Genomic DNA, 13,172 nt, shown 5'->3' with positions numbered 1-13,172 from the left:
TGCAAACGGAAACAGGACCTTCCTTCCAACTCTATCTAGGGCCGTCATAAAGTTATGCACCTCAATATAGTCTCCCCTCAGCCTCCTCTGGTCCAAAGAAAACAGACTCAGCATTTCCAATCTTTCCTCGTCACCAAAATTCTCCATTCCAGGCAACTTTTTTTGTAAATCTCCTCAGTACCCTTTCCAGCGTAATCACATCTTTTTTTTGAAATGTGGTGACCAGAACTGCACACAGTACTCCAGCAGCGGCCTAACCAATGTTTTATACAGTCAAGTGCAATGTCTTTGCTGTAACTAGCAGAGTTACGGACCGAGAGCTGGTAAGTGGGATTAGGCTGGATTACCTTTTGTTGGCTGGCGCAGATACGATGGTAAGTACTGCAGGGATTCCAATACGGCCAAGTTGATCTCGTGGACTAATTTGATCGCGTCGATGGAGAGGAATTTTAACAGATTTTTTTCCCATAATTAGCCTGGGGGATTTTTTTGCTTTTTTGCTTCTCCCATGCGTTCGCATGGCTCGGGTTGGGGTGGTGTGTATAATTTTTCGGTGCAAGGGTTGTAGAAGTTGTGTGGGGCGGACTTATTGGGCTGGGCGTTCTTTATCTTTCCGCCATTGTCATACTTCACAGGTTCATATATAGCCTTCAGGGTTGTTGATCAAAGGGCCCTGTGGCTTTTTGTCGGCTGGCATGTATACTATGGGCCGAATTGGCCTCCTTCAGCGCTGTGGATTTCTAGATTTCTATGTACTTTCACAGCCCCAGACTATTCCTTCACAGAGCCAGACAGCTGCAACACATATTCAGACGGCTCTTTCACAGTCCCAGACTCGACCTTCACAGATTCACAATCTTCCGACACAGTACCACAATCTACCTTCACAGATCCAAACTTTTCCTGCACCGACCCAGACAGCGGCTAAACAGACCCAGGCAGCTCCCGTACAGAGGGGTAGTGATCCTACACTGAGTCAGACATTACGGCACAGATCCATACACACTTGTGCAGATAGGCAAAGCGCATACACAGCATCAAAATGCTTGTGTACAGACTGAGACAGTTCTTTTCAGAGACCCAGCATCACCTACACAGGAGCAAACATGTCCTCATCAGCTGCAGACTATACCAACACATTTCCAGAGAGCTTCGACAGAGACACTGACATTTCCTTCGTGAAAGTAGGCAGCTCCTGTACAGAACCAGGCAGGTGCTACACTGAAGCAGGGATTAACAGCACAGGGATAAACCTTCCTACACAAACCCATACAGCTCCGTTCAAAGACATTTGGACCTCCGAGACAGATTAAGTCCCTCCTACATAGACATAGACAGCTCTACCCTGGCCAAGGCATCACCAACACAGATCCAAGAACTCCTACACAGATATAAGCAGTTCTTGCGCGGGCGCAGACTGTTCCGACAAAGGACCAGACTGCTCGTTCACCGAGCCAGACACCTCGCTTCGGAGATGCAGACATTTCATTTAAAGATAAAGACAGCACCGGTACTGAATCAAAAAGCTCAATGCAGAACCACACTGACCCAGGGAGATCAACCAGAGTCAGACACACTCCATCACAGATGCAGACTCTCCGGCACAAAAAGAGACAACTCTTGCAGAGACCCAGTCAGCTCCAAACCTGACACATGGAGCTGCAACACAAAGCCCAACGCTCCTACACAAACCCGGACAACACTTAAACAGACACAGTCAGCTCAAATTCTGACACAGGCAGCTGCAACACAGACCCAGACAGCACCTAAAGAGTCCCAGAAACTATTACACAGAAACAGAAGGCTCTGACAGTGACACAGACAGTCCTACCTATACTCAGAGAGCTTGTCATTGAATCCAATGCATAATGCTGCAGATAACTGAATTAAATAGGCTTACAAAGGACAGCATAGCGTATACAGCCTTTCTCGAATATTCTGGAGTCTTTCTTGATTTAAATCTATCAGCATAGCCATCTATTCCTTTCTACTTCATATGCTTGTATAGCTTCTCCGTAAATGTATCTATAGTATTCGCTTGAACCACTCCTACGCTTTTGAGTTCCACATTCTCATCACTCTTTCCAGAAAGAAGTTGCTTCTGAATTCTCGATTTGATTTCTGGATTTCTTGATGACTATCTTATATTGGTGGCCTCCAGTTATGCTCTTCCCCACATGTGAAAACATTCTCTCTGTAAACACTCTATCAAAATCTTTCATAATTTTAAATAAATCTATTAGGTCACCCCTATAGATCAATCTTCAAGAGAAAAGAGACCCAGCTTGTTCAGTATTTCCACTTATGAATAACCTCCCATTTCTGGTAGCATCCGTGTAAATCTTCTCTGCACCCTCCCAAATGCCTCTATATCATCTTTATCATAGGATGACCAGAACTGAATGCAGAACTCTAAGTGTGGTCTAACCGAGGTTCAATACAGGTTTAGCATAACCTTCCTATTTTGCAATTTTATACCACTAGAAATAACCTCCACTGCTTAGTTACCTTTATTTTGTCTTGCTAAACTCTGTGACAATTTTTGTGATTTGTGTAGTTGTACTCAGATATCCTATTGTTCCTCTAACCCACCGAGAGTCGTTTGTGCCAAGTAATTAGTGACCTCCATATTCTTCCTACCAGAATGTAATACCTCACATGTGTGTGTGTGGAACTTAATTGAAAATTATATGCCCATTCTGCGTGTTATTAATGTTGTCCTTAATTTGTTGCAGCCCTCCTCAGTATAAATTTCCTCAAATTTGGTATCATTGGCAAATTTGGAAATTCTGTTTTTAGTTCCAAATTCTAAATCGTTAATATAAATTGTGAACAATAGTGGTTCCAGCATTGATCCTTTTGGAACACCACTACCCATCTTCTGCCAATGTGAATATCTGCCTTTTACCTCCAATCTCTGATTTCAGTCTTGAAGCTAGCTCGCTATGCATTCTGCTGCTTATACCCTGACGTTGCTCAGCAGGTTATTATTGGGTATTATAGCGAGGGTCTTTTGAAATTCTAGATACCTTATACTTATTGCATGATCAATGTCTACCCTCTCTATAACCTCTTCAAACATTATGAGTTTGGTCCAGCAGTACTTTCCGTATTGAAATCCATGCTGATTATTCATTTTTATACGTTTGGTTTCTCGATGTTCTTCTATTTTCTCCATTAGTAAGGGTTCCATTATTTTCCGATATAAGTGACAATCATACCCCTTGACCAACGAGCTGATTAGCTGAGACAAGCAGGGAGTACAGCATTTAATTCCCGCCGAAAGCAATTCAGCCATTCCCGCTTTCTATTGTGTAATACAGCGACATCAAGTTGTTGTACTGTCAGTCTCGGATCAGTCTTTATCTGTTTAAAAGGCTTGCGATCTCAGTGCTGCTTCATTCAGTGTGTGTTTAAACAAATGCGACGTGCTAGCTGCCGTGGCTGGGTGGTTAAATTGTTGGATTAGGAATGTAATCGAATTGCTTCTGAATAAGTTCGAGCCCTGTTCACAATGAATCAGTAGATATAGGCATTCGCAAGTAATCCGCTCTGTTTGGAGGTCGTTTGAGGTGTAATTATTTTGCAGCAACTTTTTGGCCACCTGTTCCGTCACGCTCACCCAATCATCCACTCGCGCGTGTCCAGAGGATTGGGACATTGCTATAATCCAGCAAATAATTACTAAAAATGTGGTTAAAAGAGGGTAGATTATGAATGTTAACTTGAACGAAATATAAAAACAGATAGTAAGAGTTTCTATCGGTATGTAAAAAGGAAAAGAGTGGGTAAAGTAAATGTTAGTCTCGTGGAGGATGAGACTGGAGCATTAATAATCGAGAACAGGGAAATGGCAGAGACTTTGAACAAATATTTTGTTTCAGTTCTCACGGTAGAAGTCAGTAAAAACATTCAAATAGTGGATAATCCAAGGGCTATATGGAGGGAGGAACTTAATACTATCATTATCACTAATGAAGCAGTATGAGGTAAAATAATGGGACTAAAGGCGGACAAGTCCCCTGGACCTGATGGCTTATATCCTATGGATGCATTGGTTGTATCCACAGGATATAAGCCATCAGGTCCAGGGGTCCTATGGAGGACTTGCTTCCACTCCCAAAGTGAATTCTTTGATGGCTGAGCAGTCCGATACGAGAGCCACAGACGCTTTCACAGGTGGGACAGACATTCGTCAGGGGAAGGGGTCGGTAGGGCTGGTTTGCCGCACGCTCCTTCTGCTGCGTGCGCCTGGGCTCTTCATGCTCCTTGCATCGAGCCTCAAAGAGCTCAACGCCCTCCCGGATGGATTTTCTCCACCTCGGGCTATCTGCGGCCAGGGTCTCACAGGTGTCAGTGGTGATGTCGCACTTTCCCAGCGAGGCTTTCAGGGTGTCCTTATAACGTTTACGCTGTCCTCCTTTGGCTCGTTTACCATGAAGGAGTTCCGCATAAAGCATTGCTTATGGAGTCTCACATCTGGCATGCGTGCTATGTTGCCTGCCCAGCGAAGCTGATCGAGTGTGGTCAGTGCTTCAGTACTGGGGATGTTACCCTGGTCGAGGACACTGATGTTGATGCGTCTGTCCTGCCAGGAGATTTGCAGGATCTTGCGGAGACATCGTTGGTGATATATCTCCAGCGACCTGAGGTGCCTTCTGCACATCGTCCATGCCTCAGACCCATACAGGTGGGCGGGTACTATTACAGCCCTGTAGACCATGAGTTAGGTGGTAGATTTCAGGGCCTGGTCTTCAAACAGTCTTTTCCGCAGGCGCCCGAAGGCTGCACTGGAGCACTGGAGGAGATGCTGAATCTCCACATCAATGTCTGCCTTTGTTGATAAGAGGCACCCCCTCATTTCCAATGGAATTCTTCCAGTCACACAGCCTTCGTTCAATCAAAAAATATCTAGATTATGAATCAATTATTTATTTATTTAAAACAAATCAAATTCATTTTTTTTTAAATAAAAATTAAATGTATTTATTTTCTTAAGTTGTTTAATATATATATATATTTGTAAATTGGCTTTCAGTGGGCTGGTTTTACGTACCTCCCTCTTTCCTGCCTGTCTATCACCTGTGGCTTCAATATCCGTCTCTGCCCCGCGTGGTCCTGAGCCCCACTGCACAATTGCCTTCAGTGATGATAGAAATCTCACTTTATTCATTTAAAAGGGAACTGCGGTCAGTCAAGGGTGATTCTGCATCTGGGTAAAAGGGATGTTATTGCAGTCCCCGATCATTCTGTATCTCTTTGAAAGGGCTGGTTGTCAGTTCCGGTTCATAATCTTTCCCTTTAAAACGGATTGTCTCATAAACCCGGGTCATCCTGTATAGTTTGAGAAGGAGTATGATTTCAGCTGCAATGACCGAATTGTTAAACTGTTGTGTTCCAATTTACATTGGGGTTTCCTCTGCCGGGTGCGCACCCAGATCGCAGTGCATCTGTTCATTTACTCGAAATATGCTCATCTTTTCCTCAATCCACTCCTTGATTTTGCTCGCAATATACACAACAACACATTGGGTGATGGGGGCAGCGGCCGTGTGGTCTAATGGATACAGCGTCTGACTTCGATTATAACCGCGAACTTATCAAAACATTGCAGAGTCGTATCTTGCCGCGGTCAATTAACCCGCTGCCTGAAATTTTATATTCGTTGTTGTGATTCTGCCGAGAAACCAACCATCACTTCCAGTCACTCAGCTGAAGTAAAGGAAGGCTGTTTGCTTTTGGAATCGAATAGCACGTTTTCATCATTGTCGATCTGCATGCACGGGCGCAGCAAGCTGTGAAGTGGACTTTCTTGCACATTATTTCTGTTGGGTTACAAAAAGCAGGAGATTGAAAGGCTGACGCTTGGCTGAATAAAAGGCGAGGTGGCCGAGAAGTTAAGGCGATGAACTACTAATCAATTTTGTTCTGCACGCATGGGTTCGAATCCCATCCTCGTCGTATTTGTGTTCAGCTTTGACTCCCCTGGTCACTTTGTCAATCACATTAACCTCATCGCCGAGTTTCCCTTTCACTGACAAGGATGCTGCACTTTGCTCATGTTATGTCTCAAATTAATAATATATTCGTCAAAAGGATAACAGTTGCAGGACTGCGGAGAGGGGGACCAATTAGATAGCTCTCTGAGGGACAGCACAAGCACGATGGGCCTAATATCTTTTCTCACTACCGTCAGAATCTGAGAGCTGCGCTTTTCACTGTCGGCGGCTCTTGTTCTCGGGTTATGAATCTCGCTTAGGAATGATCACATTTGAAATGAGTGAGGTCTCGGGCCAAATCCTGAACGAGCCCCGTCATTTTTTATTCAAAGTTCCGCTTCTCACAGCCGCTTGACATGTGAGAAAACAGACATATTTCACATTAAAACGTGTAATTTTGCGCCGATTGTTCCCACAGCGTCCAAATCCCAGAGCAAAGTGAAACTCACACAACTGAGTAAGGTTAAAGTATCTCAGAGGTACTCGGCTCTGTGATTCGTTGGATAACCTAAACCCGTGTTTAGTTCCGGCCAATAATTGATCAGTATATCCTCCTGCCTGTCCGCATCAGCTCTGCTCAGTGGGGATACGCATACATTCAGCGTCAATCTCCACCTCTGCCCTGAATATGAAGGCGTCTTGTTTCTCTAGATGTGAGAAGCTAGCTTTTGAATTAGCCTCTTGGTTGACGGATTCAGAGCGGACAGGAAATCAATCCGGGGTGGCCAAGCTACCTGGTCTGATGAAAAGGCGTTGACACCTAATATTGCAGGCATGTTATAGTCTTCTGGCCTCAACATTAGGTTCAACGTATCGGGTGATAAGCACCGCTCCCATTGTCTAGTAATGGTTCTGCTATTCCCACGAACACCTCCTTTGGACCATCCTTTGTAACCTTATTACCCGATTACCACCCACTTTGCCTTCTCCATTGTGCCATTTATTATTAATCACTCCTGCGTTCCACTGTATCACAGACATTCCCATTTGACCTTTCTCGCTGCGTATTATTTCCAGGCGCTATTTTTGTTGAACAAAATCTGTAATCTTGAAATGTTTCCTAAAATATCGGAATGATTATCCGACAGAACGTGAAACCGGGTTCTTCATCCACAGAATCTGCACGACCTGCTGAGTTTTACATATTTATCTGTTTTTATTCATTCTATTTCCGTGTCCCTTTTAAGGGGATGTGCTGTCTGTCCGAGATAATTCTCTATCTGTTTAAAATGGTGTGCTATCAGACCCGCATCATTCTGTGTCTGTGTAAAAGCGATGTGCTGTCTGTCCCGGAGTTCACATTTCAAATTTCAAAAACTGCCTTAGAGGGTGCAGGAATTTAGTTTGTTTGTGTGTTTGTGTAAGCCAGTGTGTGTGCAAACGTGCTGTGCGATCTTACTATCATGTGAGAAAAATGCATTACATGCAGCTTGAAACCGTACTGATTTGATTGAACACTCCTTCGTGGACTCTCTGACGGTAGAAGATTCTGCTGTGGGATTTTGCTATTCCACATCTAAAAGAAGGGAAAATACACAAGTTAGAAATATAGCGATTTTATCGAGGGCTTGCGTGTGGGCTGTGTGACATGATGACATCCTCCACCCTTATTTTCAAATTCAAATCAAATCAAATAAATTCAAGAAAAGACGAGACAAGACAAGCCAAGACATGACTGACTGAGTGACTTTGTATATTTAAATATATGTATATTTATATCCAATCCCAACTTTTTAACTTCCAAAATAAATGTACTTTTTCTGTTCTGCCTGCACGGGGCTCGATTACATTTGACCTCTTTCACAGCACAAGCAGCTGCTGTCAGATCCAGCAGAAAGACACACGCGACACATACTGGATCAGTATTACGAGCAATTGCAGTGGCTAAATTTTACTCATATTTAGCACAGTGGTACTGAGGACAACTATAACCCGTGAATTGCTGCCTTGGCTGAGATCAACTAACAGCCCAGATCAAGGACCGAACTTGGCACCTTCCCAGTCAGTATTGCCGAGTATTCTAAAATTTGGGAGCTGAGGGAGGGTTAGAAAGAATATTTTGAAACTAATTTTACTCTACCTTTAAACAAAACCTTTGTCAAACTGAACAATTCTGAAATTTTGACAAATAAGACAAGCAAGTCAAATGGATTATAAAAACAATGTGACATTTTAGAAAGGCTCAAGTCACTGAAATAGACAGCTTTACAATCACAGCACATTACAGAAGGGAGCGAATGGTAATGGTATCTCGGTTCGTGAAGTCCGCCAACACTCTGAGATGAACTGGACTGTTCCTTTAAGTTTAAATAGGCAGAGAAAAGAGAGTCCCTGTCCGTTTAAATAGCTACCCGATTCCCCCGGGCAGTGGGAGGAGCAACTGCGCGCTATCTCTTGAGATACTGAAACAGCAAACACCGCCTGATGGCTTCCCGCGGTTCCTAAACTCCGAAGAAATAAAATTGCATCAGGTTAAGTCGAACAACTGAAAAGAATGCACACAGAGTCAATGCTGTGTGTGTGTGTAAATAAAACACATCATTCTTAATGTTTGATAGAGATAAGCTATTATCTGCACCAGTTATTTTCCAGCATTTTATTTCCTATTATTTACAATGTAATTGAAGAGTGTTTAATTCATTTGCCATTTATTGATGACGCATTGTCTTGTGTGCTATTGGATAGAAAGTGATGTCACAATGACCATTCCGTTACCAAGGTGACCGTCTGTCCAGAGTATTCAGTGGGAAAGGGGATTAACTATCACCGAGGGTAATGAGCAGCCATCCATCAGTCTCTGCACTTTATTGTCCAGTGATCACCTCACCATCACACAGAAGATCCTAGATTTACCTCCAGTGTAGATGACTTGTGTAAGTGATGTTGAAAATCAAACTGTAGGGATGAAAGAGGAGTTGGAGGAGGTGGGTTTGGAGAGTAGGGTGAAAGAGGAGTTGGGGTGAAGGTTTGAAAGAAATGGGGTGATAGAGGAGTTGGGGTGAGGGGTTTGGTAAGTAGGGGTGAAAGAATAGTTGGCGAGGGGGAGTTGAAGAGTAGGGGTGAAGGAGGTGTATGAATCAGTGGGATTTACTGCCCATTAATTGCATTTGTTGAACTATGATGGGTTTATTTTTCTTTTAAAATGTTTTGCACTGTGTTCCACTGAAGCGAAATGCGGGGCAGCAGTTCCTTGCAGGCACTGGACTGTTACTGGTGAATTACTATGGGTTAGTGTTAATTGGGAATAGATTTTAATGATATTTTTCTGCGCTGAATGCGCTGCTCGGCTGCAGGTTTGTCATCAGTCCCAATGACGAGGTGCTGTTGACAACAAATCCAAGATTCCCTTACATTGTGACACCAAATCCAGGGACCACAGGAAATGAGGCATCAAATCCAGGGACCCCTTACACTGAGGCACCAAATCCAGGGAGCCCTTACACTGAGGGATCAAATCCAGGGACCCCTTACACTGAGGCACCAAATCCAGGGACCGCTCACACTGAGACACCAAATCCAGGGACCCCTTACACTGAGGCATCAAATCCAGGGAACCTTGACACTGAGGCACCAAATCCAGGGACCCCTTACGCTGAGGCATCAAATCCAAGGAACCTTTACACTGAGGCATCAAATCCAGGGATCCCTTACACTGAGAGACCAAATCCAGGGTACCCTTAATCTGAGGCACCAAATCCAGGGAACTTTTACACTGAGGCACCAAATCCAGGGACCCCTTACAATGAGACACCAAATCCAGGGACCGCTTGCTCTGAGGCACCAAATCCATGAACCCCTTACACTGATGCACCAAATATAGGGACCCCTTACACTGAGGCATCAAATCCAGGGACCCCTTACACTGAGGCACCAATACAGGAAACCCTTACACTGAGGCACCAAATCCAGGGACCCCTTACACTGAGGCATCAAATCCAGGGAGCCCTCACAATGAGACATCAAATCCACGGACCCTTTACACTGAGACATCAAATCCAGGGACCCCTTACAATGAGACATCAAATCCAGGGACACCTTACACAGAGACATCAAATCCAGGGACCCCTTACACTGAGACATCAATTCCAGGGACCCCTTACACAGAGACATCAAATCCAGGGACCACTTACACTGAGACATCAAATCCAGGGACCCCTTACACTGAGACATCAAATCCAGGGACCCCTTACACTGAGGCACCAAATACAGGAAACCCTTACACTGAGGCACCAAATCCAAACACTGAGGCATCAAATCCAGGGACCCCTTACACTGAGGCACCAAATACAGGAAGCACTTACACTGAGGCACCAAATCCAGGGACCACTTACACTGCGGCATCAAATCCAGGGACCCCTTACACTGAGGCATCAAATCGAGGGATCCCTTACACTGAGACACCAAATCCATGAACCCCTTACACTGAGGCATCAAATCCAGGGAGCCCTTACACTGAGACATCAAAAACATCGGAAAACATGAGCATATATTGAGTAATGAACAGATGCGCTGCGATATGGATGTACACGGACACAGGCAAAGTAAATGTAGCTTGAAACACAACAGTTTAATAATTCGGTTATCACAGCTGATAATCACACTCCTTTTTAAATGTACAGGATGATCCGGATAATGAGAAAAAATACGTTTTAAAGGGGCAATTGATGAACCGGAACTGACAACCATCCCGTTGAAACAGACACCGAATGATCCTGGACAGGAAGCACATCTCTCTTACACAGCTGTAGAATTGCCCTTCACGGACAGCAGTTCCCTTTCAGAAGAATAAAGTGGGATTTCTATCATTCCTGAATGCAATTGTGTTGTGCGTGAATGAGCGCGGTTCTCATGAGCACGCGGGACTGCGACGGTTGTTGAAGCCACAGGTGATAGACAAGCAGGAAAGAGGGATGGAAATAAAACCAACCCAGACAAAAAGACAATTTAAAACATATATATATTTATCCTAATAAGAAAATAAATAAATTTACAATTTTATTGCAAAAAATTGAATTTGATTTGATTGAAATAAATAAATAATTGTTTCTTAATCTATATATTTTTGATTGAACGAAGTCTGTGCGACTGCATGAAATGCACTGGAAATCAGGGTGTGCAGTCAGTAAATTCCCAAACACAGTAAGCCCATGGTGTAAGACAAGCCACGAGGGAAGATGTGGGCAACAAAGGCCATCTTTTAAAGTCGCGAGTGCTTTTCTGCAGGATCAGACAGAAGCTGCGTGTGCTGTGAAAGAGGTCAAATGTAATAGAGCCAATGCAGGCAGAACAGAAAAGCACATTTATTGTGAAAGTTAAAAAGTAGTGAATGTATGTAAATATATGCATATATAAATATTGATACAGAAATTTACATAAACAAAGTCAGTCAGTCAGTCATGTCTTGTCTTGTCTTGATTTGATTTGTATTTGAAAATAAGGGGGAAGGAGCTCATCATGTCACACAGCCCATCCGCAAGCTCTCGCTAAAATCGCTATGTTTCTAACTTATATAATTTGCCTTCTTTCACATGTGGAATAGCAAAATCCCACAGCAGATTCTTGTCCTGTCAGTCAGTCCCTGAATGCGTGTTGAATCAAATCAGTGTGGCTTCAAGTTGCATGTAATGCATTTTTCCTCACATGACATGAAATGCACAGTAAGATCGCGCAGAACGTTTCCACGCACTCTCTCACTTACACAAACACACCAACAAACTAACAATTCTGCACTCTCCAAAGGCAGTTTTTGAAATTTGAAATTTGAAATCCGGGACAGACAGCACATTCCTTTTAAACAGATAGATAATGATCCGATACTGATAGCACACCATTTTGGAGAGACAGAGAATGACCCCGGGCAGACCAGCACATCACCTTAAAAGGGATACAGAAACACAATGAACAAAAACAAAGCATTCTGTAAAACTCAGCAGGCCGTGAACATTCTGTGGATGAATTTCCCGGGCTCACGTTCAGTAAGATGATCATTCCGATATGTTAAGAAAAATGTAAAGTTTACAGATTTTTCCTGGAAAATAGCGCCTGGAAAAATAGGCAGCGAGGAAGGACAAAAGGGAATGCCTGTGATACAGTGGAGTGTAGGAGTGATTGAATAATAAATGGCACAATGCAAAAAGGCAAAGTGAGTGGTAAGCGGGCAATAAAGTAACAAAGGATGGACCAGAGGAGGTGTTAGTGTGAACAGCAGAACCATTAGCAGACAATGGGACCGGTGCTTATGATCCGATACGTTGAACCGAAAGTTGAGGCCAGAACACTATAACCTGCCTGGAATGTAGGGTTTGAACGCCTTTTAATTAGACCAGGCAGCTTGGCCACCCCGAATTGATTTCCTGCACGGTTTAAATTCGGCAGCCAAGGGACTAAATCCAAAGCCAGCTTCTCACATCTTTTCAGCGCGAGAGAAACAGGACGCACTCATATTCAGGGCAGAGTCTGTTTCACGTTGAATTTGAGATTGACGTTAAATGTATGCTTATCCCTATGGAGGTGAGCTCATGCGTGCAGAAAGGAAGATACACTGATCAAGTATTTGCCGGAATCAAAACGGGGTTTATGTTGTCCAATGAAACGCAGAGCCGAGCACATCTGAGAAACATGAACTTTACTCAGTTCGGTGAGTTTCACTTTGCTCCTGGGAATCTCCAGGATTTTTGTACGCTGTGTGAACAACGGAGTGCAATCACACGTTTTAATTTGAAACATGTCAGTTTTCTCACATGTCGACCGGCTGAGAAGTCGTTTTTTGACAAAAGGTTGGCAGGGCTCGTCCGGGATTTGAACCCGGGACCTCTCGCATTTCAATTATTATAATCCCAAAGCGAGAATCATACCCCTAGACCAACGAGCCGCCGACAGTGAGGAGCGTAGCTCTCAGTTTCTGACGTTAGTTTGCTATTCGGCCCATCGTGCCTGTGCTGACTCTCAGAGACCGATTTCATGAGTCCCCCTCTCCATCGTTCTGCTAATGTTTTCCCTTTGATGAAGTGATTATTTTTTGTGACATTACTTCATCAACGAGCTGCATCCTTTTCAGTAAAAGGTGAATTTGGCAATGAGGATAAATGTGATTGAATAAAAAAACTAGGGGAAAATGTTTAACACAATAACGACGAAGCTGGGGGCATACTGGATCAGCAGTCCATTGCTTCA

The 13,172-nt window shown here is 43.7% G+C and overlaps 1 non-coding gene across 1 annotated transcript; it reads right to left on the bottom strand.

The window, feature by feature from the left end:
- Positions 1 to 12,782: 12,782 nt before the first annotated feature.
- Positions 12,783 to 12,870, bottom strand: trnap-ugg (transfer RNA proline (anticodon UGG)). The gene is given in 2 exon segments: positions 12,783 to 12,818; positions 12,835 to 12,870. It is a non-coding gene; the product is annotated as a tRNA-Pro (tRNA).
- Positions 12,871 to 13,172: the final 302 nt, after the last annotated feature.

Source organism: Pristiophorus japonicus, unplaced genomic scaffold, assembly GCF_044704955.1.
Source record: "Pristiophorus japonicus isolate sPriJap1 unplaced genomic scaffold, sPriJap1.hap1 HAP1_SCAFFOLD_336, whole genome shotgun sequence".
NCBI classification, from domain to species: Eukaryota; Metazoa; Chordata; class Chondrichthyes; family Pristiophoridae; genus Pristiophorus; species Pristiophorus japonicus.
This window is presented reverse-complemented; position numbering and strand designations above follow the sequence as displayed.